Raw genomic sequence first — 26568 nt, 5'->3', positions numbered from 1 at the left:
CACCAGGCATGGTCTTGCCATGTCAAACTCACGTGCTCAGCTTAAAAAAAAATTAAATTATGGGGTTTTACGTGCCAAAACCACTTTCTGATTATGAGGCACGCCGTAGTGGAGGACTCCGGAAATTTCGACCGCCTGGGGTTCTTTAACGTGCACCTAAATCTAAGTACACGGGTGTTTTCGAATTTCGCCCCCATCGAAATGTGGCCACCGTGGCCGGGATTCGATCCCGCGACCTCGTGCTCAGCAGCCTAACACCATAGCCACTGAGCAACCACGGCGGGTGCGTGCTCAGCTTGTCACGGAAGACTACAAAAAGAACTGAACTACAGAAAGAAAGATACTACAGTGGAAACTTCGAGACCAGCGGTGGCATCAGGTAGCACAGCAGGCATAGTCTCGTCGCAATCAGTAATGCTTTGCGACAGAGATTCCACAAACGCTTGCGCAAAGACGGACAGAGAAGTGTACCTGCAGACTTTTCGCGCTTTTGTCGTTAAAAATAATAGGTCCAGAAGCATCAGAGGGATTATGGATGGAGGCAATCACAGATCATTTACCACCGAAGATCTGGCTGTAAAACTATAACTGCAGGTACTGGGAGAAACCAGAATTTTATTCAACACGTTTGGCGACGCATCCCGAAGTTCTCCTGAAATACGAAAGGTTGTTGAAGTACCACTGCATAGTCAGCACTGTTACGACATCCATATTGTTAAATTAATTATAGTTCCAGTTATCTGTCACGACATTGCTGCGCCGACAGCTGATAACTTCATTCGGAAGCTGCGATGTGAGGGCTAATTCCCTGCTGACGACAAGAATTTTCTTGAAGCGGATACTGAGAACGGCCTCAACTTGTTGATTAGAGCTGACCATCTTTGGGAAATCATGACCGGAGAAGTTGCAAGGAGCATAAAAATTCCAGGACTGGTTGCAATCAACACAGCACTCGGATGGACACTGCAAGGACCGAGTCGCCAAAAAGCCTTTCTTGACTGCGACGCTAACGTTATGGTCTGCGTTCTGAGAGTGGAAACGATTACTGACGATGACACAACCTCACAGATTCTACAGTCGTTCTGGCAGGCAGATCGAAGCAATGGGCATCACAGATTCTGGCGAACCTTCCTGTCCTGAGTTCATTGCACGGTTCCGAGGAATAATTCGCAAGAAAAATACCAGATACAACGTGGCGCTGCTGTGGAAAATGTCAGAAACAGCTACTTGGAAGCAACCGTGATACCGCGCTCGCAAGTCTCCAAAAGCTGGCAAAGAGGCTATATATGAATGAAGGATTACTGGAGCGATACAACGCAGTCATCCGACAATAACTGGAGCTAGGACACGCGGGAGTGGTACGTAAGAGTGGTCCTATTGATCGGGCCACCTATTATATGCCACATCGGGAAGTTATACAAAAGGAATCGCTGACCACCAAGCTCCGGGTCGTGTTCGACACATCGTCACACGCTCAAGGCTTCCCATCACTCAACGACTGCCTAGATAAAGGGGTGAAATTCAACCCAGAGTTACAGCAAGTACTGCTTCGCGTTCGGTGGTTTCCGGTCGCCATCAACTCAAATATCGAGAAGGCATTCTTACAAATGGAGATACAGTAGAGCGACCGAGATGCATTCTGGTTCCTCTTGTTTGACGCCATTCCCGTCACCCAAAACAGTAACATTGTCGGATGGCGCGTGACCCGGTACCTTTTGGATCAATATCAAGCCTTTCTTGCTCATAGCGACTATTCTTCAACACTTAGACAACGCTTGTGAGGACAAAGTGTTTGCTTGTATTTCGAAGAAGTATTCTTATGTAGACAATTTAGTGGCGCAGAGACATTCGAAGATGGTCTGAGCATCTATGAGCGATCGAAAGCAGTTATACGAGATGCAGGCATGAGTCTTAGAAAATGGAAGACCAATAACCAGCAACTACAGAACATTTTCGACAACCACGAGGAGCAAGTGGAAGGTGCATCAAGGGCATCAACTGCAGTTTTGGAAATGCAATGGGATACCGAAACTGATTACTTCAAATTTTCTTCGAAATCTATAGCCCAATACTTAGCCTCAGCTCAGCCGGACACAAAACGTACACTTCTCAAGGCTGCTTTCCGAATTTTCGACCCTCTTGGTATTCTCTCGCCTTTCACCATCACTGCAAAGCTTTTGTTTCAAGGCCTCTGGGTTTTAGGCCAGTCTTGGGATGACCAGTTACCAAAGGAGATCAAGACGACGTGTAAAGCATAGTGCGCAGACGTAATCCAGCTTCGCTTCATCAAGATTCCGCGCTGCATTAGAGATGGGCTATATGGAGCTGTTGAAAAGGCAACAGCTCCATATAGCCCATGCTAGCATGCTATCTAACATGCTATCTGTTCTCTTGATAGCATGCGCCTATCTCAGAGCAGTTCATGACGGCAGAAATCGAGCTACATCACTAATAGTAAGGAAGCCTCAAGTAGCACCTACCAATATTTTAACACTGCCGAAGCTCGAGTTTATGGCTGTGGTAATAGGAGCCAGAATATTAAAATACATCCGCTCAACGTGGTATTCAACGCATTTTCCCTGCGTGATGTGGACAGACTCCACGATCACATTGAGCTGGATCCGGGGTGACCGTAACAAGTTGGGTCAGTTTGTAAAGCATAGAGTAACTGAAATCGCAGAATTAGCTGACCCACTGCTATGTTGTTACTCCCCAGGAGAAGACAACCCGTCAGATTTATTGACTAGGAGCGTATGTTTAAAGATTCTACGTATATGTCGCAGCTAGTGGAGGGGACCTGAATGGTTATGCCAGCCAAAATAACCTGGCCTACAGACTCGGACATGAGCACATCGATCTACGAAGAGTCACAGTCTGACATGCAACATGTACTTCTTCAAGCGCCGAGAATATTGGACACCCTGATTGACTTAACGAAGTGTGGCAGCCTACAGAAATTCCAGTGCGTCACCGCGTGGGTATTTCGATGTGTGGATTGATGTCGTCGTACTCAACCGTCGCTCGGTGGAACTATTTCTACAGAGGAGCTAAACAAGGCTGAAATATTCTGGATCTGTCGTGTCCAGCTCGAAGTACTCACGAATGACATTGAACACCTTCGGCTTGGAGATACTTTCCAGAAACACTCCGTACAGCTCGATCTCCACCTCTACCTTGATCACAGCGGACAGCTTCGACTTGGTGGCCGACTTGAAAAAATTAACGCTACGTATGATGAAAAGCACCCAATTATTCTACCGCAAAGGTATCCCTTCATGGCCTTAGTTGTTACTGAGGCTCACTGCAGAGTTTTACATGGCGGTGTAGCAAGCACTATGATGCATATTCGACAGCGTTACTGGGTTATACGTGCTCGACAAGAAGTTAAACGGATCACCAATGCTTGCTTTCTTTGCAAAAAATACAACGGCAAACCTGTAAAGTGCAATTCGCGCCAACGACTGGAGACAGGCTTCTCACATCGCGGCCGTTTGAAGTTGTGGCGGGAGTATGTAGAAAAAGACGAATAAACGGGGCAGGCGGGCATTGCAGAAGTTGGAACAATGAGTAGCTCTTTGTCTGGTTTCGTCGCGTCTCGTTAGTTTTTTATACAAAGACGTCGAGCATCCGTTTTCAAAAATATCGGTGAGCCATATCTCACACTGAAGCATATCCATCTGGTTGCACATGCTACTGCAGCCTGAAAAGGACGTCAAAGCCTTATAGTTTCTATAGTGTGCTAGATGACTTCGGAATTGTGAAGCCTGCGGCATGTCAGTAGGCAGCTATTTTAAGCGGTACAGGTAGGTTACAGCGTCCCATCATTAAAGCTGCTTGCTATACTGAAGGAAAACAACCACAAGGAGCCTCCCGCTGAAGTTGCCTGCACTGAGCTGCCGGAGTAGTGCCTGCGTGCCACGAGGTGCCAATTTGCACCGCTTCCGCTGGAGTTCATTCATTGGACGAGGGTCGATCAGGACAAACTTTCCCAGCAAATAAACATGCGCACGTGTGACGCCCGGAAATAACGCACCACAATTTGAAGATATCGTCTGGAAAACGAGAGCTCGCGCTGCCGGAACTTTCACAGCTGATTCAATCAACCTTTTTAGAGAATGCTGCAAAATGTTTATATGAGAGGATGTATGTGTAGCGTTGGACCGACTTGTGTGGGCAGTCTCCTCCACTACCTGCGGCGTCGGGTTCCGCACAGTTTTCGAGTAAGTGACGGTTTTCAAAACAGTGAGCGTCATCTGGCGCACAACAGGCGAAGCTGCAGCGCTCTGCGTGCGAGAGTACTTGGTTAGAAGGCGAGTTTGGTTTCTCGGCTTCTGCCTGGCCTATGCAGCGGCGACCGTCTGTGTTCATTGCGGCAAAAATAGTGCGAAACGCCGTCAATCCGTTCCGGTTTACGTACATGACATGGACCTCGGACTTCTCGAAGCATATCATTCAAACTGATCGTGTGTGGAAGTATCTGCTTTCTAAAACTGGCACTATTCGCCAGACTCGTCGAAGTTCGACACTTAAGGCAGATTACGTTAAAGATAGCATATATTCGGAGGCTGCTGATGCTGCAGCATGGGACTGATGCGAGTAACATGCACTCCTTCAAAAAAGAGTGGAGTGCTCTTAACGTCGAAACACACTGCCGATATATGGCCGAGTGTCCACACTTAGTTTCGCAAACCGGCCGCGCGCAGCGACCGCCATGCAAGGCGGCTCGCTTTATTTGTTCTTTGCGGCCGACAGAGTATAGAGAGAACCAACTCTATGTTCAGTTAACCACGACATAATTGTCTAAACGCTAAAATGCTCACGAAAACAAATGCTTTATGACTCGCGGCTTTTCCACTGCAAAGCGCCGTCGGCTGGTGCTTCGACAACCGGAAGCTAGGCCTACCGGCTCGAGCGATCGGCTGCTGCCGACAAAGTCAACGGGCCGAGCTTGATGCCCAGCTCAGGAGAGTTTACCGTACAAATATGGCCCATTTGCAAAGCAGCTAGGTTTCACAGAGCTGTTTGTCTTATTACGACAGTCCTTCATTGCGTACGGTAAATACGGAAAGTTCTAAACGGCGCGCCGTTCTTTCGACTGCGTGCACTAACTGCCACTGATGAAGACGGTAGGCCTCGCTCGCTGGCCGTGGGTGTCGCCGCTCGCGCCGGTTACGAAGAAGCTTCTGCTAGCGATTCAACGCATACCTCTTTGCTAACTCTTTACCGCATTGTTGAATATTAAGAGGCTAAATGAAAAACACATTTGAATATCTGTACCCCCTCAAAGAAAACAACAAACATCGCCCGGTGGTCGCTGGGTGCTGCCCGCAGGTGAAACCAACTGCCCTCGGATGGTGTGCTTCGATCACTTCAGTGGTATAGTGCTGGGCGCTGATTGTCATATGGGGTGCACTTTCGACATCACTTTATAATATTAATTATTACATGTTAGCGACAACTTAGTGACACCACTGCGCTTTCGCAAGCTCTGTCCGTCATCGTCTATCTCGAGCTTTCCATATTTCCGGCAAAATGCGGCTGCATTTAAGGGAATCTCGAAGCTTGCAGGCCGAAATAAACTCGCGGCACTAGCATAAGACTGTTTAGCAGCCGCATGTACCCCGTCGAGAAGCAGGTCTGCGAAGAGCGAGCAAGTTGTGTCCTGTGATCGCATCTCTGGCCGTCACTTATCCATGCTGCTTTCCTCGCTGGATAGCTCTTCTCGGATGGAAACCAAAATAAACTCGTGCTCCATTTGCCCGTGAAACAACTTGTGAACAATTCGCAATACTACTAGCCGGTCTTTTCACGAAAATGCCGCGATCAAAACCACCGCAAACCGGCGCCTCAAGGTGCGTTAGGGCTGCGTTGGTTGTTCGTCTGTTTGTCGTATCTAACCATGTAGAGGGCGCTCGTGACAACCGTGTTCGCGCATGCGCAACAGTACTTTTGCGAACCGTCAATTCCGCTACCATAAACACTGCTTGTCGGCGACGTCACAAAAACCATCTCGGCATGAAGTGTTCAAGAAGTGGCGACCTCGGCACCATGATCCCCAGAGCTTTGCTGCCAGCCAATTGGCGATCCTTAAGGCAGGAATGCTTGCTTGCGACGTCCCGATAAAAACCATGTCATTGCTTATAAAATTGTCAGTAAAACAACAAGCACATCTTTGAGGTGCAGCAGTGTTAAATATGGGACAAGTGATAGCACGCATATAATGCTGATTTCAAATTGTCTGTATTGACACCAGCTGACTCATATTTGAGCAGTCGGAGCTCAATGTTCAAGTGAGCGGGGCGAACAGTGCAATGCAATGCTTCGTTTTTTTTTCTTACCAGTTGACTTGAGATGTCAGTTATTAAGGATAATTCCTGCCAGAATCACTTCTACTTTGACACTTTGTCCATGCGATATGATTCTACCTCATTTGATCGTCCCAGAGCCCTTTCACTTCTTTGAGACAACTCCAAACGTTTGCTTTCAAGTTGAAGTTGCATTTTTCTTAACTCGCGAAGTGTCTCGCGTTTCTCCCTCTCTCTCTCTCTCTTTCCCGTTTCTCTCTTTTCCGAAAAAGTTCCAACCCAATTTCAATGTCCTCGTCACTGGCCTGTTCGGAAATCAGCAACAATAGTTCCATGCGTACCTCCAAGCCCAGTTGCTCACCAGCAATCAACAATTCGTCTCTCAGCAGTGTCCTTAACTCCATGATTGCTGCTTTACTACCTTGGATCTGCTCGCTAAACCTACCTAGGAAAACACAGCCTAGCTAAGAATCAACAATCCAGCTTCCCTACTGTTCTAAGCAGAACAACCACAAAATGAAGCCTAGAGAGTCAAAGAAAGAACCAAGCACTCACCGCAGACACAGCACCAAGTCGAAAAGTCCATCTCACCGCTGTCAGCCCGTTGTAATGGTTGGGTTCGGGCATGAAATAGATGATAGCTGGTCCATGCCGTCGTCCTACTCATCCACGCTGAGGATGTCGTTAAAAGGAGGGACTTGTTCTCAACGAGAACGAGGAATATGGTATTTATTTACAGTATTTACACGAGAACGTTACAGTTCATCAGTCTAGCATGACTGAACGAGAATGCACACCAAGCAGCCGTGCAACAGCTGCTTATAAACACTCTGTCCTCCCTATATCCCTAGGTGAAGGAAAACGTCCGTTCAACCGTCTACCGATTCGGAGCGTTCAAAGTCATCGTGGCCGACCCGCCTTTGAGGGGGAGGGCTTACACACTCACTTCCGCACAGGTTTCACTGACCAAACCAAGGTGAGAGGGTTTTGCAGACATGGGTCGTGCCCTGAGCAAGCGCCTCTTCGATCCCCGAGCTGACCCTGCAGACAGTGGTCGCCACGTCTGTCCATTGACTGACCACTTCTGGGACTCGTGAGAGACCACACCGCAAAGCACCATCTTCCAGGAGTTCCACCGCTTCAAACAAACCATGACGGTGATGGCGAATCCACTAACAATACTTGGTCCGCCGACTGCTTGTAAACATCCCGGCGCCAACGGATTGTTGACGAGGCGCATTCTTGTTTTCCCAAAGTGAGTCATCGCAGCGAGCCGGGCGCGTTCCAAGGTCTGGTTCTCCGAATATCGCTACCCCCGCAGCTGTGGCTGGCTGGAAAATTTTGTTGTGTCGGTACTCTCGCAGGCCGTTTGTAACAGGCTTCAGCGTGAGGCTCGCTGACCGCATGACTTGCAGAACTACTTTCAGTCGTTGCAGGTGCTCGTCAAATGTTGCAGAGAACAGAAAGACATCGTCTAGATAGGCCGAGCAGGTTTTCTAATTCAGCCTCGATTGCACAGCATGCATGAGCCTTTGGAAAGTTCCGGGCGCAGAGCACAAACTGAAGGGCGAAACTCTAAATCCATGCAGTCCACCTGGCATCACAAAAGCGGTTTTCTCACGGTATTTCGTGTCCACTATGATTGGCCGTTATCCACTTTTCTAAGTCCATTGGGGAAAAGTAACTGAGTCTCGAAGCCGATCGAGGGAGTCATCTATACGTGGAAGTTGGTAGGCATCCTTCTTTGTAACCTGGGGCCCTTTAAGGTAAAAGTATTGCAATATGCTTTATTACAATCCTTTAACGTCAGATTCGCGTAACTACCGACGCAAGCATCGGGTGGTAAACCACAGCGTTGCCTCAACAGCCCAATCAAATGCTCTCTTGGTTTAGAGGGGGTCTCGCTTTTTTTTCCTTTCAAACCAAATAACATTGCCTACATTGAGTGGTTCCTACATTGAGCGGTTTTTCCTTCGTAATTGGCTGCCAGGGGGCGACGAGCACGCTCAAGTGGAGAGGGTTTCGATAGGGCCGAGCCAACATCGGGTCCCAACGATTAGTCTGGAACATTCGACGATTCTGTATAAAAGCCGACGCGCTTGACCCCCTGATCAGATTTTCGACGATCGCCAACTGTGTTCGCCGCTTTCGTTGTGCTATAAGTGTAGCCTGTCTTGTGGGCACAGGTTCACCCAATAAAATCTAGTTTTGCCTTGACAGTATTGCTACTGTGTTCTTAACGTCACCACCTCGTGACATCTGGTGGACGTGCTATTTGTTCATGTACCGGAAGCCCCCGACAAGCTGTGATCCAAGCCCCGACCGCAATGAGAACACCAACGTAGTCCCGGACCATCGAGCAAGCCGCCGTCTTCAACAGCTGCCCCCGGAGCACGGACTTCTACCGGAGCAGACCAAGAAGATTGTGACCAAGGCAACCCCAATGGCAGCCCCAGCGTCCCCCATTGTGCTGCAGCAGCCCAGGGAACCACCGACGTTCCGCGGTTCCACATTTGAGGACACGGAAAGCTGGCTGGAAACGTATGAGAGGGTCGCTGCCTTTAACAACTGGGCAAGCGACGACAAGCTACGACATGTCTATTTCGCATTGGAGGACGCCGCCAGGACGTGGCTCGAGAATCGAGAAGCCACCTTGATGACGTGCGACCTCTTCCGAAGCGGCTTCCTGGAAACATTTACAAGCGTCGTGCGAAAAGAGCGAGCCCAAGCTCTACTGGAGACCAGAACGCAGCTGCCGAATGAGATGATCGCGATCTTCACTGAGGAAATGAGCCCTCTGTTCCGCCACGCCGACCCAGAAATGTCCGAGGAGAAGAAAGTACGCCTACTGATGCGTGGTGTAAAGGAGGAACTTTTTGCCGGAATGGTAAGCAGCCCACCGAAGACCGTCGACGAGTTTCTTCGTGAGGCGACGAGCATCGAGAAGACACTGGAATTGCGGAACCGGCAATTCGACTGACGCACCAAGCCGACAAACTACGCCGGAGTTCAGTTACTGGCCACCGACCACCTGCGCGAGACCATCAGGGCAGTCGTACGAGAGGAGCTTCAAAGGATCTTCCCTGCATCGCGACCTCAAGTGGCCACAGTCGCCGAAATTGTCAAAGAAGAAGTTCCGCGATCGCTCGGAGTTCCCGAGTTACAACCACAATCATCGCAGCCCCAGCCAGAAGCGATGACCTACGCCGCCTTCGCCCGCCGTCAAGGTCCCCCTCCACGACCGCGCCAGGGCCCTGCAACGCCACAATTCCGTCGACCACCGCCGCCGCCACCAGCACGCCCACCCGTCGCCCAGCGCAGCTACCCGAGAAAGACAGACATTTGGCGAGCCCCCGACCACCGTCCGCTCTGCTACCACTGCGGCGAAGCCAGCCATTTGTACCGCCGATGCCCATACCGCGACCTGGGATTGCGAGGGTTCGCCGTCGACGCACCGCGCCCTCGGGAAGGGGAACGCCCTCGTGACATCGCCGACTACCTCGCCGCTACTCAGTGGAGCCCTCGACGGCCGTCCCGTTCGCCGTCACCTGTCGCCACAGCGCCGACCATACACTGGCCCAGCCCGGGGTCGGTCCCTCAGCCCATATCCGGAAAACTAAAAGCAGCAACCGATAGAAGTGGGGTTGCTGTTCGTCGAATTGACGAAGATCCTCCGCCGCCGACGAAGACGACGAAGAAACCATCTCGACGACCTAATGACGACACGCCGCCGTCCCGAAGAAGTCGGGAAGCCAAGACTACACCGACGAAAGACGACTTGACGACGCGACGTTCCAGCTTCAGTTCAACACGACGCAGCCGTGATCCGACGCCAAGACCCAACTGCAACGCCAGACAAAGAACCACCGACCTCGATGTGCTTCTCGACGGCCACGCAGTCACTGCCTTAGTCGACACAGGGGCCGATTAGTCTGTAATGAGTGGACACATCGCCGCCCAGTTGAAGAAGGTTAAGACTGCATGGGAGGGTCCCCAAATTCGGACCGCTGGAGGACACCTCATTACGCCAACTGGAATCTGCACGGCAAGAATTACCTTTCATGACCGCACTTACCCTGCCACCTTCGTTATCCTCCAACAGTGTTCACGAGACATCATTCTCGGCATGGACTTCCTGAACCAACACGGCGCAATCATCGACCTGAAGTCGAAGTCAACAACGCTGTCGGAAGATCAAGCGATAGCGCCGGAGAGCCCTCGTAGTCACCACGCCTGATTGTGCTCGAAGATCAAGTGAGCATCCCGCCTCGCTTCAGCATTGTTATTTCGGTCGGCACCGAAACACCCGCTGACGTAGAAGGCGTCATCGAAGGCGACCAACGTTTACTGCTCGACCGCGAAATTTGCGTTGCAAGAGGGATCGCTCGACTGCACGGAGGAAACACGTAAGTGTTGCTGACAAACTTCAGCCAGGAGTTCAAGCACATCAACAAGGGCACGACGATCGCATACATCGAGGAAATTCAGGAAACCAGCGATGCCTTTGCCCTCTCGGATACTGTTGCATCTACCCCGACGACCGTAGTTCCCGAGCCAGACTTCGACATAAATCCAAGTCTCCCCGTGATTAAGCAGCAACAGCTCAGAAGTCTGCTTCGACGACACAAAGACTGCTTTTCGATGTCATCGAGGATTCGACAAACACCAGTCGAAAAGCATCGCATAATAACCGAAGAGTGCGCTCCACCACTACGCCAGAGCCCTTACCGAGTTTCGACGCGAGAACGTGAAGCTATTAGGCAACAAGTCGACGAAATGCTGCGCGACGACGTCATCCAGCCGTCGAAAAGCCCGTGGGCCTCTCCTGTGGTCCTGGTGAAGAAAAAGGACGGAGCCCTACGTTTCTGCGTCGATTATCGTCGACTGAACAAAATCACGAAGAAAGACGTATACCCCCTCCCACGGATAGACGACGCATTGGATCGGCTCTGCAATGCTAAATACTTCTGATCGATGGACCTCAAGTCTGGCTACTGGCAAATAGAAGTCGACGAAAGGGATCGCGAAAAGACCGCCTTCATCACGCCAGACGGCCTCTATGAATTCAAGGTTATACCATTTGGACTGTGCTCGGCGCCTGCAACATTCCAGCGCGTGATGGACACGGTTTTAGCAGGATTGAAGTGGCAGACCTTTCTTGTTTACTTGGATGACGTCGTCGTCTTCGCCGGAAATTTCGACGATCACCTGAAGCGGCTTGCGACAGTATTATAGGCCATCAAGTCATCAGGGCTCACTCTGAAGCCGGAAAAAAGTCGCTTCGCTTACGATGAGGTTCTATTCCTAGGCCACGTCATCAGCAAATCTGGAGTACGCCCCGACCCGCAGAAGACAGCTACCATCGCAAAGTTCCCGCAGCCAATCGACAAGAAGACAGTGCGCAGATTCCTTGGCATGTGTGCCTACTATAGGCGATTTGTCAAAGACTTTTCACGCATCGCGCAGCCGCTGACACATCTAACGAAATGTGATGTTGAGTTCAAGTGGGAAGCGCCGCAGGCCGACGCATTTCAAGAACTCAAACGACGCATGCAGTCGCCGCCGGTACTTGCACACTTCGACGTGGACGCCGATACTGAAATCCACACTGACGCCAGTAGCCTAGGCCTCGGTGCCCTCCTAGTCGAGAGGAAAGATGCACTTGAACGGGTGATATATTATGCTAGTCGGTCGCTGTCAAAAGCGGAAGGCAATTATTCTACGACTGAAAAGAAATGCCTCGCCATGATTTGGGCTACAGCAAAATTCCGCCCTTACCTCTATGGCAGGCCATTCAAAGTCGTCAGCGACCATCACGCGTTGTGTTGGCTAGCTAACTTGAAGGACCCTTCAGGGCGGCTGGCCCGGTGGAGCCTCAGACTACAAGAATATGACGTCACGGTAATATACAAGTCCGGAAGAAAACACTCCGACGCCGACTGCTTGTCACGTGCCCCCATCGATCCCCCGCCGCAAGACGACGAGGACGACGACGCCTTCCTTGGAATAATAAGCGCGGAAGACTTCACTAAACTGCAGCGAGCAGACCCGGAGTTAAAAGGCCTCGTCGAGTACTTGGAAGGGAATACCGACGTTGTCCTTAGGGCATTTAAGCGCGCGTTGTCTTCGTTCACGCTACAAAAAAATCTGCTCGTGAAGAAGAACTTCTCACCAGTCCGCGCCAGCTACCTTCTTGTTGTACCGTCAGCGCTGCGTCCCTACACGACGACCCAACCGCTGGGCACCTCGGATTCTCCCGGACGCTGTCGAGGATACAGGAAAGGTATTACTGGCCGCGTCTCACCGCCGACGTCGCCCGTTACGTCAAGACATGCCGAGACTGTCAGCGGCGCAGGACACCACCGACAAGGCCAGCAGGATTACCACAGCCGATCGAACCTCCTCGTCGACCATTCCAGCAGATTAGGATGGATTTGTTGGGGCCGTTTCCGACGTCAACATCCGGGAATAAGTGGATCGTCGTGGCGACGGACTACCTCACCTGTTTCGCTGAAACTAAAGCTCTACCAAAAGGCAGCGCAGCCGAAGTGGCAAAATTTTTCGTGGAGCACATCCTGCTGCGACATGGTGCCCCACAAGTCCTCATCGCCGACAGAGGAACGGCTTTTACAGCAGAGCTCACCCAAGCCATTCTGCAATACAGCCAGACAGGAGGACAACTGCCTACCATCCGCAGACGAATGGTCTCACGGAGCGCCTGAACAAAACCCTCGGCGACATGCTAGCAATGTACGTCGACGTCGAACACAAGACCTGGGATGCGGTCCGGCCGTACGTCGCATTGCCTTACAACATGGCGGTGCAAGAAACAACACGGATCACGCCATTCAAGCTAGTTTCGGCAAGAAACCGACGACGACGCTCGACGCCATGCTGCCGCACGTCTCTGACGAGGAGAACCTTGACGTCGCTACCTATCTCCAGCGCGCCAAAGAAGCCCGACAGCTCGCCCGCCTGCGGATCAAGAACCAGCAGAGGACCGACAGCCGACACTACAATCTCCGACGACGCTTCGTCGAGTACCAGCCTGGTGACCGTGTTTGGGTATGGACCCCTATACGCCGACGAGGACTGAGCGAGAAGCTCTTGCGTCGCTATTTCGGACGGTACAAGATTATCCGACGTATTGGCGCGCTGGACTATGAGGTCGTGCCAGACGGCATTTCGCTGTCACAGCGGCGCCGCTCACGACCTGAAATTGTCCACGTTGTGCGACTCAAGCCGTACCACCAGCGTTGACGAACTTTGGGACTTCGCGTAACTGACCTTTGGACTTGATTTCTTTTCGTTGTTTTGTTACTTATGCTTATTAAGTGTCCTTTTGTGTTTCTCTCTCTTATATTTGTGGCATCGGGACGATGCTTTTAAGAGGGGGGTATTTACACGTGTAGTTATATTTAGCGGGCGACCACGTTTCGCCGCCTAACAAATCTTATCGCACAGCGCGGGACGCGCTTGCATGTATCCGAAGTTTCTGGAAAGTTATCGATGTTTCTATCCGCATTCTGTTGTCGCCGAACCTTGTGTTATCTGATTTATTCGCCTGACGCGAATGGTGTAGAACTTTGTGGAAGGCACGCGGGTCCCAACGATTAGTCTGGAACATTCGAGGATTCTGTATAAAAGCCGACGCGCTTGACCCGCTGATCACATTTTCGACGATCGCCGACTGTGTTCGCCACTTTCGTTGTGCTATAAGTGTAGCCTGTTTTGTGGGCACAGGTTCGCCCAATAAAATCTAGTTTTGTCTTTCACAGTATTGCTACTGTGTTCCTAACGTCACCACCACGTGACAATACGACGTCCGTGATGGAGTCAGCTCCAGACATTGGCCGGGAAAACCATGTCGGGTATAGATGTCGGGTATAGTAGGCTTTCCATCGCGCCAAGGCGAGTTCTTGAATGCCGGTTGTCGGTGCCTTTAAGCTCTAATTTCAGCATCGTAGGAAGAAGTCCTAAGGGGGCAAGATAAGAAAGCGGAGAAGGGAAGATAAAGTACTGTTTCTATCTTTTTTTTTTGCTGACGAGGTGTTGCTTTGCCCATGGCAGCGTTGTTGTACTGCGAAAGGAACCCTCCCATGTTCTCAATAATAGAGGGTTTTCTTCAGACCGCTTTACTCGAAACCGCTAGGAGAATTCACAGAAACATACCGATCGACTATTGCTAGGTTTGCATAAACTAAACTGGAGAACATTCGAGTAAAATGCCCGAATCAAACAGCCCGGCTCAACAGCTACGCGAACATGTAACCGACGGAATGAGGCTGTTGCGAAGGCTTGCGTCGAGGCCGGGGGTATACAAAGCGCACTGCTAGTCGCAGCTGTCTGCGAGCTACCAACTTCATCCAACCGTGTTTAATAGTGAGCTCACATTGGTCGAGCTTGGGAAATCATCTCATGCAGTCAGGCCCGCTCAGCTAGGCTGGATGGCGTTTAGGCGACCACGACGAACAGAACCCAGTGTGACAAACAGACTCAACGAGTTTTTTGTCAGGTTCATACAAACGCCCCGTATTTGAAACTTGCGGTACAAATATAAAATAAACAAGCTAGTTTGATGTGAAGAAGTTTACCAATAGAAAACACCTTGATAGACACACGTATTTTTTTTTTGCCGTCCACCATTGCCGATCCAACACAGATGGCGACAGAAGCTCGAGAGAAAGGAGTGCTGACGTTAGACAAAACGTTACGCAAGGACAATCCTTGGCCAACTGATGGGAACGATGTTGCATACTCATGTACACCTTGATGTGCCTGTGAAGGCAAAGCTGTTGGGTGACGGAGCTATTTCCCGTGTATTAGCGCGCAAGTACTCAGCTTGGCATCGCTTTGTGGTGTCTTCATCCTAGGAGCACCGCCACCTGCACTGTGGTAGAGCGCACCAGGAGGCAGCGTGCTGACGAAGGAGTTAGGCTAGCTGCTATGTGGCAAGAAGTGTGTTCTTCAACAACTCTTGGGAAATATAAAAACACATGATTCGCCTGAACGCCCTACCATTTATTTCAAATTAGGCCCTACAAACTATTGAATGAAACGAGGGACTATATCCAGCGGCACTACCGCACGCGCGCGATGGCTTCGTAGCTATTACTGTTCGGCCACGCAAAGTTATCTGTGAGTAAAGTATGCACCAGGTGTTACAGGTCTGTAGAAACTACCTTTCGGTCTCCAAGAAAAAACTCGCAGTTTCGCCCGAAAAGCCAAGCATCCCTTGCGATATCAAATTAGTAGACAGCTATACTAAGTAGAGGTAGTAGTTATGAAGTTGTATATATATATATATATATATATATATATTGTAAGCACTATTAACGTACTTCGTCGTTTTCATTTGTACATAGCCATCATCATCTTCACTGTTCTTCGACTTCTTCGCGCGTGAGCTGGGGGCGTTGCCTTTGGTGGAATAAACAGCGCTGGACAACTTGATCGGTCTCGGTATTATAAAGTGGTGGAGGTACGTCAAGATCCCGACGTCCTCTCGCGTTCCCGTCCTCCCTGGAGCTCCGTTCCGGTCGCCGCCTGCACCCAACTACCCCTACAACAATGGACACTTCCGACCCCGGCCCTTCCGGCGCCTCAAACCCTACCACACAGACGACCCCACCTGCGGCGCCCTCTTGGACTGTGACGAGCCCTCAGCGCGATCCCCCTGTCTTTGCGGGACTCCGCGGTGATGACGTAGACGTTTGGATCGACCACTACGACCGCGTGAGTTCTTGTAACAAGTGGAACGACACCCAGAAATTGAGGCACGTCGCCTTCTACTTGACCGGTGTTGCAAAGACGTGGTATTTCAACCACGAAACCGACATCGCGGATTGGACCACGTTTACCTCGAAGCTGCGGCAAATCTTCGCTTCCTCGTCTGGCCGTGCAGAAGTCGCCAAACAGAAGCTGGGAACGCGCCGCCAACTTCCCCAAGAGTCTTACACCTCATACATAGAGGATGTCTTGGCTCTGTGCCGCCGTGCGAATCCTAGCATGACGGAAGCCGAACGCGTTCGCCACATCTTAAAAGGCATTGGGCCTGTCGCGTTCAACGCCTTAATCGTGCAAAATCCGGCTTCTGTCCAAGACATCACTTCAACGTGTCAACGCCTCGACGAGCTGCAGTCTATTCGTCTTCCACATGACAGCAGCGATCCTCAGGTTGCTCATTCTCCAGATCTACGTGCTCTTATCCGCACCATCATCCGCGAGGAGCTTCAACTACAAGACCTAAAGCGTCCCCCTGCTGCCTGCGCACCAACCCCCACCTTCGACTTGCGCGAGGTCGTAAAGCAGGAGTTGACAGCGATGACTACACCCACGACGCATCTTGCTCCGGTAGCGCGCTCCACCCCTACCTACGCGGATGTTGTTTCGCTACCCACCCCTACCGTGACTTCCGTGCCTACTGGCGTTTCCTATGACCATTTGGCTTCGATGGGAACCAGAGCACTTGCTGCGCCATCGTACCCTCAGTGGCGTCCACCTCGTCCGGTTTGTTTTTACTGTGGCATACGCGGCCATATATCTCGCTTCTGCCGCCGGCGCCAGCAGGATGAAAGGCGAGGCTATGCTGAGCACGAAAGAGACCGCACTCGCCGATCAGACGACTACTATCCCGGACCGCACTCATTCCCTCAACAGCGTTCTCCGTCTCCACCAGCTGCTCCCAATCTGCCTCATAGTTCCCGTTCGGCCAGACGTCGTTCTCCATCCCCTTACCGGCGCTCTACATCACCACTTCGTCCCACTTCCCATTTTGTCGACCAGCACTCGGAAAACTAACTGTTGCAGTTTTTGGAGGGGAAACTGCTTCTTATCGGTCTTCAAAAATTCCTCCTGTTCGCCCGGCCAACATGCTTTCTGTGACTGTCGAAGGTGTTCCCGCATCAGCTCTCATCGATACCGGTGCCGCCGTTTCTGTTCTTCGGAGTGATCTGTGTTCCCGGCTCCGTAAAGTAAAAACGCCTTATCTTGGACCTATTTTGCGTGGCGCTAATAATGCATTCATTCACCCTGACGGACAGTGTACTGCTCGTGTTCTCATCGACGGCATACGCCACCACATCGAGTTTATCATCCTTCCAACGTGTATCCATGAACTTATACTGGGTTGGGACTTCCTACATTCTGCTTCAGCCGTCATTTCATGTAGAGAGGAAGTTGTCCACATCACGGATACAGAGCTTGAACCTGTTGCGGACTCTTCACTTTCATGCGTGAACTTGGTCCTCGCTTCAGACTACGTCCTGCGTCCTGGTCACGAAGACGTTGTAGCCGTAACGTCCAGTCAGATCGCCGACGGAGACGCCCTAGTCGCCCCTTCTTCCCGCTGTACTTCTCGCGGAATTCTCATTGCCACCTGTCTCGTCCGGTTTTCACGCGGCCGCGCCCTTCTGTCTGCTTGCAACACGACCCCAGATCCTGTGATGCTGCCCAAAGGGATGACTGTGGCAACCCTCGCCGACACTCAACCAATCTCTCTAGTCACGCTTTGCCCTTCTTCATCGCCAGCACCAACCTCAGGTTTGGATGATTCTTTCCCTCCTCCAGCCGTTCTTGGTTCTGACCTAACAGCCGCGCAGTCCGAAGCCTTAATGGTGGTCTTGGCAAAACACAAAGCCTGTTTCGATAGCTGTTCCTCTGTGTTGAGCCAAACTCCTGCGGCTACACACCGTATCGAAACCGAAGGTTCCGCTATAATACGACGACGCCCCTATCGTGTATCGCCGTCCGAACGAAAGGTCATTGAACAACAGGTCGCTGACATGCTTGCGCGGAAGATAATCCGACCTTCATCTAGCCCATGGGCGTCTCCCGTGGTCCTGGTAAAGAAGAAAGATGGCTCAGTTCGCTTTTGCGTGGATTATCGAGCGCTCAATAAGATCACACGCAAGGACGTATATCCAATACCTCGTATTGACGACGCTTTGGACACACTACAAGGGGCGGAGTATTTCTCCAGCATTGATCTTCGATCAGGATATTGGCAAATTCCGATGAACGAGACTGACAAAGAAAAGACCGCATTCGCTACACCGGATGGCCTTTATGAATTTAACGTGATGCCTTTTGGCCTTTGCAATGCTCCTGCCACATTTGAGCGCATGATAGACAACGTACTTCGTGGTCTAAAATGGAAGACATGCCTCTGTTATCTGGACGATATTGTCATCTTTTCGTCTGACTTCAGCCAACATCTTCAACGATTAGACGAAGTTCTCAAGTGCCTTGCGAATGCTGGTCTCCAGATCAATACAAAAAAATGCAAATTTGCAACCAAAACAATAAAAGTATTGGGTCACGTCGTCTCAAAAGATGGCATCCAGCCTGACCCCGACAAGATTAGTGCCGTTCTTCAGTTTCCTCGCCCCCAGCAACAGAAAGATCTACGTAGTTTCCTCGGCTTGGCGTCATATTTTCGTAGGTTTATACGCAACTTCGCAGCAATAGCAGCTCCTCTACACAAGCTACTGGTTACCGGTGCCTCTTTCACGTGGACTAGCGACTGCGAGTCGGCTTTTCAAGCTCTTAAGCGGCATCTTACTTCCGGACCAGTGCTTCGCCACTTCGATAATCGTGCCCCCACCATACTCCATACTGACGCAAGCGCACAAGGTATTGGCGCAGTACTTCTGCAACGTAATACAGCATCTAAAGAGCAAGTCATAGCATATGCCAGCCGAACACTTTCTCCAGCTGAGCGGAACTACACCATTACAGAGCAAGAGTGCCTGGCTATCGTTTGGTCGATTCAGAAATTTCGCCCATACCTTTACGGCCGCCACTTCACCATCGTCACCGACCATCATGCTCTGTGTTGGCTGTCATCAATGAAAAACATGTCAGGACGCTTAGGACGCTGGATACTCCGCTTGCAGGAATATGACTTCACTATAACGTACAAGTCTGGAAAACACCATCATGATGCAGACGCATTGTCTCGCTGCCCACTCTCACTCTCTCCAGGTAACGCGCCGTCGTCTTCCCAACCACGTCGTTCCGATGCTACGCCTGCCTCTCACCAACTCTCGATAACATCCCTGGACCAAGTTACGCTTTCATCACGCTCTGATTTCGTCTCGCTTCAGCGGGCCGACTCCTACTGTCGAGCTCTCATGGATCGCCTTAGTGGGTTCGCCGAACCGCCCAACAGCCGCTTGCGACGCCAACTTCGACAATTCCGCCTTCAAGGTGGCGTGCTACACCGCTACATTTACCACCCAACAGGTCACCGGTGGGTCCCAGTTCTACCTCGCTGCCTTCGTTTGCGGGTATTAGAGGCACTTCACGACGATGTATCGGCTGGCCACTTAGGCTTCCACAAGACATACGACCGCATAAAGACCCGCTGCTTCTGGCCTGGCCTATCCTCAACGGTGGCCAAATACATTGCCTCTTGTGCGTCATGTCAGCACCGCAAACGCTCGACATCCCCTCCTGCCGGTTTACTACAACCTCTCCCTTGCCCGGACGCACCTTTTGAATTTGTTGGCATTGATTTATATGGTCCCTTGCCGTTGACACCCTCCGGTCACCGTTGGATTGTCACTTCGGTCGACCATTTAACAAGATATGCCGAGACTGCCCCTCTGCGATCCGGCACCGCTTCTGAGGTCGCCGACTTTTTCTTGCGCGCCATCGTCTTGCGCCATGGGGCTCCTCGCGTTCTTCTCAGTGACCGTGGCAAGGCGTTCATTTCACAAGTCCTCGAGGAAGTTCTTCGAGCCACTAATACCGTCCACAAATCTACGTCCACTTATCATCCGCAAACCAATGGCCTTACTGAGCGCTTCCACCGTACGCTGTCTGACATGATTTCCATGTACATCCGTCCTGACCACACTGACTGGGATAAAATTCTTCCTTTTGTGACATTCGCATATAACACTGCTATTCAACGAACTACCGGCTACAGCCCTTTCTTCCTTGTGTATGGACGATCTCCTTCCACCATATTCGACCGAGAACTATTTTTCGCACCTTCTTCGCCTAACGCGTCGCTTCCGGAAGATTTCGCTGCCCGAGTTGCACATTGCCGTCAAATCGCCCGGCAAAGCACAGAAGCTACCCAAGCTGAGCGCAAGCGTTACTGCGACAACAAACGCCGTGACCTACGTTTTCACCCTGGAGACCAAGTCCTGCTTTGGACTCCAGTCCGCACCCCAGGCCTCTGTGAGAAGTTCCTTCCACGCTACATTGGCCCATACACCGTTGTGCAGCAAACATCTGCAGTGAACTATCTCGTTCGCCCAGTACACTCCGTCACTGACCGGCGCCGCCGGAATGCTGAAATTGTTCACGTCTCGCGGATGAAGCCCTTCACTCCCCGTTTAGATAATCTCTCATCTGCGGCCAGGCTGGCCGCTTCCATGACGGGGGGAAGTTAGTGTAAGCACTATTAACGTACTTCGTCGTTTTCATTTGTACATAGCCATCATCATCTTCACTGTTCTTCGACTTCTTCGCGCGTGAGCTGGGGGCGTTGCCTTTGGTGGAATAAACAGCGCTGGACAACTTGATCGGTCTCGGTATTATAATATATATATATATATATATATACACATATATAAACTTTCCTAAACGAATAATTAGAATAATTGCTAATAGCCGGGACCCCTAGGCCAGGGGTCCGCTGGCTCTTGCTAACTTCTCAGCTCTCTGGATCATATTGAGCTAGTCGTCGAGCGCCGAGCTAGCATCAGTGCTTCCCATAGCTCCCTCGTGGTGTTCGTGTCGGGGTGTGCTATGTTGTGTAGCGTGCACTCGCACGTAATGTGGTATAGGGTTGCAAACATAGGTCTACTAACTAAATTAGCAAGCACGGTGTCAAGCGCGAACACGCAAACATGAACACACCTCATCCGATGACCACTCACACTCGCTGTCAAAACACTGGAGTGAGTAAGCGCGGCCTCTGCGCGAACTCAGCCGCGAAGAAACAGCGCGCGGCGGGTGCTACCCGTCGCACATGGCTTTCAAGAAGCAGTGGCCCGAGCGGGCGCGCGCGGCCCATTGCGCCGCCCCGAGCAGAACGGAAGATGGCGCGCTTCCTCCCCGCTTTCCTCCCTTTCGTGGTGGTGGTAGAAACATTTATTGCCAATGATATGAATGGTGGGGGCGAAGCCCCCTACATGGCACTTGAGTGCTCCCTTACTATGAGGGGGCACCCTTACAAAGCGAAGGAGAGTCCTTGAAGCGCAATCCTTCTTATTGCACTGGAGATGATCCGGCACTGGTCTTGAGCGGAAGTGCAGGTCAGAAGAGTGTCCCAGTAAGACACCGCCACGGCAGGTGATGGGGGATGAGGGAAGGTGGGGCATGGGAGGAGGGTGTGCAGGAAGTCTCCTGGTATGCGGCAAAGTTTGCATGTTGAGGGGAATTGGTCTGGGTATCTGGCATGTAGTAGTATGGGGTATGGAGCAGTCCGAGTTTGTAGTCGACGCCAGTGTGCGGCCTGCTCTATGGTGAGGGATGGGGCTGGGGGTGTGTATTCCCTTCGCTTGTCCCGGTACTACGAGAGAATATCACGGAAGGAGAGCAGGCACTCCCCGGCCCGTAGAGGGGGCTCGGCTCCCACTGCCCGGAATGTGAGACCTCGGGCGAAGGAGTGAGCCTCCTCGTTGCCGGGGAGGCCAGCATGTGCTGGCGTCCAGATTAGGGTTATGCGGCGCCGGGGCTGCCAGAAGCGTAGTAAGCGCGCAGCGGTGCGGGATATGTAGCCATTGGCATAGTTGAGAATGGCGGATTTGGAGTCAGTGATAACTTTGGTGGCAGGTGAAGAGATGAGAGCAAGCGCGATGGCTGCCTCTTCTGCCTCTGTGGTGGAATTGGTGATGATTGAACTGGAGGTTAGAAGCTTTGCTCGATTGTCGGCTACCACCAGGGCCATACGGGAGCCTGACGTATATTCCGCTGCGTCCACGTAGACCACCTCATGGTCCTCGCCATACTGTTTGTGGAGGGCCCGAGCCCTTGCTATTCGGCGGTTCCCGTCTCGCTCAGGGTTCATGTTCTTGGGGACAGGGGGTATGTTCAGGTTAGAGCGGAGGATAGGAGAAAGGGGGACCCTCTCGGTAGGGTGTGTAATTGGGGTTAGGCTTAATTGGGATAACAGAGTGCGGCCAGGCTCCTGAGTTAGACAGACGGGATATTTGTGCCGTAAAGGTAGCTTCTCTGAGTTCCTCAAAGGTGTTGTGGACACCGAGTTTGAGGAGTCGGTCATTGGATGTGCTGGGAGGAAGGCGTAGAGCTGCTTTCGTGCAACTCCGTAGGAGCGCGTTTACTCGATCTCTCTCCTTCTGTCGAAGGGGTAGGTAAGGAAGAGCATATGCGGTGCGGCTTATTATGTAAGCCTGGGTGAGGCGAAGCGTGTTCTCCTCGCCTAAGCCAGCCCGGCGGTTCGCTATGCGGCGAATCAGTCGGGTGGTCTGTTGAGCATGTGTTTGGAGAGTTTTTATGACTTCTCCGTGCGCGCCATGAGAGTAGATAACTAGCCCTAGCACTCGGATTTTTGATACTAGTGGGATGGGGTGAGTACATAGCGTAAGGGTGGTGGGAGGAACGACTGAATCGTGTTGCTTGTGGCGGTATAGCAAGAGCTCCGATTTTGATGGGGAGCAGGTCAGGCCACGCTCTCGTACATATGTGTCGATGGTGGTTAGCGCCAATTGTAGGTGTTGTTCTATTTCGGCGTTACTGCCTCGGTTTGTCCAGACAGTGATGTCGTCGGCGTAGAGGCTAAAATGGATGTCGGGGATTTGAGCTAGTTGTTGGGGTAGGTGAAGGAGTGCTATATTGAATAATATAGGGGAAAGGACGGCTCCCTGGGGCGTGCCTCGTGCCCCGAGTGTGATACCTGGGAGGCTGTGGTCACCGAAAGTAAGTGTGGCTGTGCGGTGGCTGAGGAAGTCTCGGATGTAGTTGTACATCCTGGCTCCAACTCGCAAGGTTGTAAGGTTTTGTAGGATAGCTGAGTGTGTAACGTTGTCAAATGCCTTAGTAAGATCCACACCTAGAATAGCTTTGGTGTCGTTGGTTTGGGAATCTAGAATGTGATGTTTTAGCTGTAGGAAGACGTCCTGTGTGGAAAGTCCAGGACGAAATCCAAACATGCAGGTGGGCATCAGATCATTGCTTTCTAGGTAACGGCAGAGCCTGGTCTGGAGTACGTGTTCCATCAGTTTGCCCACCGAAGATGTCAGAGAGATGGGTCTGAGGTTAGAGGTGAGCAGAGGTTTCCCGGGTTTAGGTATGAAGACGACTTTGGCCTCTTTCCATTGCGATGGGAGGGTGCCCTTTTGCCAGCACCCGTTAAAGTATTCGGTAAGGGCCGCAATGGATTCAGCGTCGAGATTCCGGAGTGCCTTGTTATGTACCCCGTCCGGACCGGGGGTTGAGCCCGTGGTAAGTCTCTGGAGTTCAGCCTGAACTTCTGCTTCTGTAATGGGTTGGTCGAGGAAGTCGTTAGGGGGGCCTGCATAGTCGGTGTATATTAAAGGAGGGTGTGTGGGGAAGTACAGATTTCGAAGTTCTTGGAGGAGTTCCAATGGAGGTGTATCGGAAGTATGTATGAGTTTGGTGAGGTTGTGTCTTTGTGTAGTCTTAGACTGTGTGGAGTCTATTAAGTGTCTAAAGAGGTTCCAAGTCTGAGGTAAACTCATATTGCCATCTAGCTTGTTGCATAGTGACTCCCAGTTTTGTCGTGAAAGAGTCGCTGCGTGTGTCTCTATCTCTTTGTTGAGACGGGCGAGGCGGCGTCTAAGTGTCCGGTTCCAACGCTTCCTTTGCCAGCGTCGTTCTAGGCTTGCTTTAGCTTCCCATAAATGTAGGAGGTGGGAGTCAACTGTGTCGCTGGGATAGTCCTCCCATAGGGGACGAGTTACGAGTCGGACATCACTTTGTTGTTGTTTGGTCCATTCGGTGATGTCCTTGATAGGGGCGGAGGTGCGGGCTGCTCTATATGATCGGAAAGAGTCCCACTTCGTGAAAGTGGAGCCCCAGGGAGGTCTGCGGGGTAGTTGAATGTTTAAGAGAATTTCGATGATGCAATGGTCACTACCCAAATTTTCTTGTGTGTTGCACCATGTGGCGTGAGGGAGGCGATGTGCGAACGTAAGGTCTGGCGTAGTGTCTCTACAGACGCTGGTTCCCGTGCGTGTAGGAGAGGTAGGGTCGGTGAGTAGAGAGAGACCGGCTTGTTGCGCTGCTAACCACACACGACGGCCTTTCGGTGTGTCATGTGGGTAACCCCAGGCCGTATGCGGGGCATTAAAGTCTCCTACGACGAGTAAGGGGCATTTGTTTGCTATGCGATTCGCAAGTGTAAAGAGGCGTTCGAAGTTGCTTTGTAGGCACTTTGGGTGGCTATATATATTTAGGATGAAGAGACTGTTCGCTCGAGCGTGCTGCGGCACAAGCTCAATTAGAAGGTGATCAATGTCTTGAATCGGTGGGGCATGGGAGATGGTGGTGATTGAGCGACTAACTAGAAACGCTACCCGGGAGGGTAGGGGGGATGTGGGCAGAACAGGAGTATAGCCAGGAAGGGTAAGTGGGTTGGAGGGTTCCTGCAGGGCAAGGATGTCGGGCCCCGTTGCGCAGGACAGCAGTTGGTGGACCACATGACGCTTCTGGCGAAAGCCCCGGCAGTTCCACTGCCAGAGTGTAAGATTATGGTTTGGAGCTGCCATCATGAGAGTCGATAGCAGGGGAAGGAATAACAGGGGGGTGGGGGTCGTGATCTATGACAGGCATAGGGTTGTCGTTTCCCTCCGTTGCTTTAGCCTTCTTGCGTCTATTTGGGGTGGGGTCCCGCTTCGGGAGGGCGATTGAGTAAGAATTGAGCTGAGACTCAAGATCGCGACATCGGCCAGAGAAGCATTGGGTTAGCACGTCTAATCGTTGGTTAAAAGCAGTATTGTCTTGTGTTATGTGGATTACCGCGTTTTTGAGGGTTGCACATTCCTGCTTGATGTGAGTAATAGCGGCCTGCAATTTTGCCTCAAAGCGAGCAGCGAAGGGCTCAAGCAGGGTTGGAATTTCGTCTCGTAAGGTAGCGGTGGAGGGAGTGGGTGCTGTGCATGGAGTTGAATATGCGGAGGGTTCGGTGTCAGCTTCCATTGCTAGCAAATCAGGAGAGGAAGTAGGGTTGGAGTGACTGGGTAAGGTATGGGCGATGGGTGGGTTGGGGGTGGGAGGCTGGGATGCGGCAGGAGCGGGGGCAGGTGGAATGGGAGATCCAGAGGCAAGAGCACTTATCTGGGTTTCCAGTTTGGCGATATGTTGATGAAGGGCGGCGGCTTCTTTCCGGGCTGCTGTAGCTTCTGCTTTGGCCGCCGCTGCCTCCTCCTGGGATCTTGCAAGGGCGTGTTGTAGATTGGGAGTCGCTGTCATGGATGGCATGTGCTTGTGAGAAGAGAGGGGAGTGTCCCAGGCTCGCTTCAACGGCGCTGTCCAGGCTTGCTTGTGTTGGTTGGGTGACAACTGGGGAAAATTGTCCCCGGATGTGATCAATTCTTCATCCCGCGTTTGTGGGTGGCTCGGCTGTTTCCGTGTCTGGTGAAGGTTTCGTCCCTTGCAGGATCCCGTGCCGGTAAGATGAGGGCCCTCGCACAGAATGCAATTAGGCGTGCAAGGAGGTTCTTGTTGCGGATGTTGTATTCCACAGCGGGGACAAAGATTGGTCTTGGGGCTTGGGCATACGTCATGACGGTGACCCGGTTGTCTGCAATTTGTGCAGGCTTCCGGACTGCCGCGGTATTGGGTGCAGCGGTGGATCGCTCCCATGTATTTGATGGAGTTCGGGACTGCGCTTGCGTCGAAGGTGATTAGGATGGAGTGCGTCTTTCCCATGCGTCGGGCTGCTAATATGGTGTGCTCTGGATTTCTTCTGACCAGGTCTTGGTAGAGTTGCATTGGGGTCTCGTCGTCATAGGCGTTTGTGATGACTCCTCTGGTAGCCCCCGGTGGGGCTGCCACGTAAGCTGCGCACGGGTAGGTTCGGTCTCCAATGGTGAGGGAGGTCAGCGTCTTCAGAGTCTCGGCTGTTGGGAAATGTGTTGTTGCCATGCTGAAAGTATTGTTGGTCGGGTGGATGCGAAGGCAGAAGTCGTCCGGTAGAGTGATTTGGAGCTGGGTCTGCACTGCCTTACTGAGTCGAGGTGTTGGGATGTCTAGGAATCGCACTTCACCTCGCGGGCGAACGACCACTCTAATAGCGTTGGGTGGAAGTGGCGGCAGTTGCTTG

The sequence above is a fragment of the Dermacentor andersoni genome, chromosome 11 (assembly GCF_023375885.2).
Source record: "Dermacentor andersoni chromosome 11, qqDerAnde1_hic_scaffold, whole genome shotgun sequence".
Lineage (NCBI taxonomy): Eukaryota > Metazoa > Arthropoda > Arachnida > Ixodida > Ixodidae > Dermacentor > Dermacentor andersoni.
This window is presented reverse-complemented; position numbering follows the sequence as displayed.